This window comes from Mytilus californianus, unplaced genomic scaffold (genome assembly GCF_021869535.1).
Source record: "Mytilus californianus isolate M0D057914Y unplaced genomic scaffold, xbMytCali1.0.p SCAF_9, whole genome shotgun sequence".
Taxonomy (NCBI): domain Eukaryota; kingdom Metazoa; phylum Mollusca; class Bivalvia; order Mytilida; family Mytilidae; genus Mytilus; species Mytilus californianus.
The window spans coordinates 41,453,904-41,459,079 of NW_026262745.1; positions in this window are offsets into that span (position 1 = coordinate 41,453,904).

Genomic DNA, 5,176 nt, shown 5'->3' on the forward strand with positions numbered 1-5,176 from the left:
ATATGACTGAAGGGATTAATATGTCACAACTTTTCACGATAAACTCGTCATAGATACCAAAATTAATATTTTGTACGCCAGACGTGCGTTTTGTCTTCAAAAGACTCATCAGTTACATTCGAATCCAAAAAGTTAAAAAGGTCAAATAAAGTACAAAGTTGAAGAGCATTGAGGACCCACAATTCAGAAAGGTATTGCCAGATTATAGCTTAAATCTGAGTAGGATTTTAATTTCATCGAACTTTAAAATTAACTCGACCTAGAAATTTGAACCAAACAAAAACTTGGACTTAGTCGTTAAAAGCAGAGATTCAGATCGTTAACTTTTAATGTCATATTTGAAATAACTTCAAACCTTTCGAAGATTTATTTATCTTTATTTTAATGCAAAATATCAAAAGTTTAATCGTTACCTTGTAGATGTTCATTAGATTTATTTACATTAGACATTGTATTTTTTACTGTGGATACTCTATATATATAGAAGTATCCGGGGAAAAACAAAAGTTATATACTTCAGTTCTGTATTGGGCTTACAAAACATCTGTATTCCAACGCTTAGATGGAATATGTTTCAAATTTGAGTTATCGCTCGTTTAATGAAAAAACATATCGACTACAATAAGTCATATGTCTGAAAGTCTAGTACTTTACTATGAGTATCAGCAGCTGGAAAACACTTCTTATCTAAACTAAGAATATGTGATGTGAATGCATTTGGTTAATTAACTGTAACAAATCCGGGTCACATTCCAAAACCGAGGACAACACATCAATTATAAGAGGAAAACAACGGAACAACATAAACACTGAACTGCTACAAAAACAAACGCCATCTAAGAATTTGTCTGATACTACTTCTGGTGGACTGTTAGTCCAGAATTATTCAACAGCACAATAGTCAGTGTTTTGGTACAGGTATGTTTTATTAGATACATTTTGTGCATTAAGAAATTTTCTTAAATTCGCCTTAGATAAAATTAGAAACTCCCTCGTGTAAAGTAGACCTTCGGTGGATTTGATTATATATTTATGTTCCATTTGGTCAAATAGCGTCAAAAGTATTAAAGTATACATCGTTGGTGTTCAAATGTTGAGGTTTGAGCGTTCATGTTAATGGGAAATCCAGTGTTATTTGCATGATTTGTCATACGTGTCCTAATACCCTTTTATGTATCGGTAATCGCCTTCATCCAGACATATCTAGTAAGTGGTATATGCCCCTATATAATGTATATATACAGTATAATGGCAAATATTGTTCGTTCATATTTGAGTTTGAATTTTAATGTATTGTTTCAATGAATTATAACATTTTAATTCATCTCGACTATATTAGGCCGTTAGTTTTCTCGTTTGAATTGTTTTACATTTGTCATTTCGGGGCCTTTAATAGCTGAGTCTGCGGTATGGGATTTGCTCATTGTTGAAGGCCGTACGGTGACCTATAGTTGTTAATTTTTTGTGTCATTTGGTCTATTGTGGAGAGTCGTCTCATTGGCAATCATACCACATCTTCTTTTTATATATATGCTATTGTACTGCGCTTTTCATATTTCCATTTAAATTACTGTATACCATATCTTAATTTTTAGAAATACATCTCGTTGAATGCAAGTATAGATAGTAAGTTCAATGTTATAATACTTGACACAATTATTTATCAATATTGCATAGTATGAGATAAGTTATAAGATCAATACAGTAGACTTACAATACTGCACCAGGGTAAGTACAAATTCTATATTATAATGGACTAAATATGTAAACACTATATCAATGCTATGTTAGCTTCTATAATTCTTTGACACGTCCTATCCGTCCATATATAAAACATCTCTATTCCGGCAGCTTAAATAATACTTTTTACTCAAACTAATCAAACCACTCGAAAGGAAAGCATGTTGATACTTTTTCCTTTCGTTATTGAATATAATTGTTCATCAATTTCAAAATGAATTTGTTTAAAAGACTTTACATTTTGGTGAAACTTGAAATTCAAGTTGCCAAACATACCTAAGTTTGTGTTCTATTTAGAACAAATTGATCAAAAACGCCAATATCCGTAGTGTTTGGAAGGGTTTTGAGCATGTTGTATTACATTAATCAGATTCAAAATGCAAAGAAATATTTTGAAAAATGGAAATTTTCATCGTTAAAATTCAGATAAATACCAAGACATTTTTCTGAATATAATGCTCGAACAAAGTTTTTTGAAAGGGTAAAATATAACTATGTTATGTAAGTGGTGTATTAATGAACAGTTCCCTGATAATTTATTATATCAATGTAAAATATTATTGATTGACTGTTTATCACAATTTAATGTAAGAATTAGGAAGAACACAAATTAGACCGAAATTTTAAACGAAGTCGAAATAGTAAGTACAATTATTATACTCTCACCTATTGTGTTTGTTTCAAGTAAATTAAACTAATTGATAAGTATTGTAAGTGAAATACAAATTTTCACGATGAACAAAAAAAATGCAGTAACACATATGTGTATTTTTAAGAACGGTTAGCACTCTCTATATAAATGGCTTGATTTATAACTTTATAGACGTTCCAAATTTACTGTAAAGGCGGGCTGACTTGTCTCGTGCCGTGATGTCTTCAGGTCGACTTGCCCAAGATTCTTTTAAAGTAAACAAAAACAGATAAATAATTTGATTTGATTTCAGAAGTATTCATGAAAGGAGGTGATCTGCCCTACTGCATAATATGACATGGACCTTTTTTTTCTTAATCTCTGAATCCTGTAAACAGTATATACTGAAAACAAACGATAATGTACTTGAATATGAATTACTGTTGACAGCAACTTTGCGCTAAATGACGTCCACTGCTATCGCACTGTTCTACTACCGGTAACTGTGACAACTTAAAATATCCTTTTGTTATAATGTTGTAAGAACCTCAACGTACACACATGAAGGTGTGTACGTGTATTTTTAGTAAGTATTAAAGGACTAGGAGACTTTAATGTTGACCTCTACAGTCTAGGTTTTGTTTGAGTTTGTGTTTGTATATAAGCGTAATCTCCACATCATCTTTTATTTATATGTTTGAAAATATACCTATTGTGTTTTTAATGGGGAAATTAAATCTACCTCTCATCACATTCCGGACTATTAAGATGGGTAGATGGTGTATGTAAACATTGTGCGCTTTGGGGGGGGAGGTGGAGTTGTTGAAATGCTGGTTCAGCGATGTTTAACCATAGGTTTTTCGTATGATAAAAAAGGGAATAGGTTCGATAAGGAGCCAATATGGCCCCTATTTCTAACTTAAATTTAAAATACAAATTTATTGACCATTATGATAATGATATTATAGCTAAAAAATGACAAGATAGGAAAAAGGTAACTTTGTTGAAAGTTTACGAATTAGCATTCCTTTATCGCTTCATAAAAGCACACATTTAGATTGTCCTCAAATTGCAATGAAATCAATCCAATTTCCATTGATTTCAGAACCGAAAACATTCAAGATATACGTCGACATATAAGATCCTTTGACAATATGTTTGTTTTAACTTACTACATATCTAACTTGAATATTGATATAAAGTAAGATGTAGTATGATTGCTAATGAGACAACTCTCCACCAAAGACCTAATGACGAAGAAGTTATCAACTATAGGTCATCGTTCGGCCTTCCACAATGAGCAAAACCCGTCCCGCATGCAAGCTTTAAAAAGGCCCCAAAATGACAAATGTAAAACAATTCAAACGAGAAAACTAACTGCCTGATTCATGTACAAAACAAAAAACGAAAACACATATTATATACAGCAATAAACGACTTACGTTTGTAGAACCCTGCGCTCTATGTTTCCTAAGCCTAAATTTGGTTAAAATCCAGACGATCCTGTCAATTTTCACCAATCTATAGATTTTTAGCCTACAAATGCATGTGGGTGGTAATTATCAACGCTGCAAAAGAAAAGCTAGACAAATAGTTCTATTTCACTTTCTTACATGACATTCATCAACTTTAATCACCTTTTAAATCGCTTGAAATGAAACAATTTTGAAGTGAAATGTACCTAAATCAGTCACATGTGTAACAAAGTCCAAAGAAAGAAACTTTGTTGCTGTCTACTCTGCCTATTGGAAATAAGTTTTCGGATATCTGGTCGTATCTGTTTAAAAACATCTCAACTGATATCCACTGGAAGCGATTAAGTGCAAACCAAAATTTGTGGGCTGTGGTCCGCCATGGACGAACGTAATATGCTGACCTAGACTTATGTTGTTAAAATGATATACTCGTTGTTTTCAGATTTGTTTTGTTTTTAATTCCTGCCTCATTGACAGTTAACATGATTATCTATTCATACTTTAAAGGCGATGACTGCTCTATATTGTATTCACACTTACGGTATATGAATTAAAGTGAATGGTTTGGTATATCAAATAAACATCTCAACAGTTCATCAGAATATGTTGAAAACAAGTGACCGACATATAAGAAAAAGATAAGTTCATACATGAACGTGTGTGCAAGTTCTATAGTATATAATTCCAGTACCAATTGGACGACAAGAAACAAGTACAAATATCTACTTCCTTCTTCTTTCTTCTTCAATATACTTACCACATTCAACGTGTTGAATTTCCTGGCAAGATGCTTATCATTAAAAACTGTTTAAAACAATATTGTTGAATTGGTTAGTTAGAGGAGTTGGTTAATTAAAACTTAAATATATCAAGAATTTGGCTGTGGCGATATCCGAAGGCAGTTTGTTCCAGTCCTTGACGGTGTTTAAAAAGAATAACCATTTCCTACAATCTTTTTGCTGGCTGTAATATGTATGTAAGATGTCCTGTCCAACTGGAGCTTCTTTTTGTTTTATTTTTTAGGTCTTTCCATTTTTCGGTGGAAAGACCTTTTGCTTTTGTTCTGATTATTTTTTCTTTCTTCTGCCGTCTGATATGTTTTTTTGTTACTAGACATATCGAAAGGATTTTTGGCCCATGATATTGTACATTGATTACGATTTCACCATTCACCCTGCGTGACCAAACACCTTTTCTTATAAGACTTATCTACTCGCGACCCTTTTTTCTTGCTATTTTTATTTCTCTGTAACCGTAAATCATATAGACAAAAATATTTTTCCAAATTGTTTGTCTACTCTTAAGGATGTTTTGGTTAAGTTTAACCGAA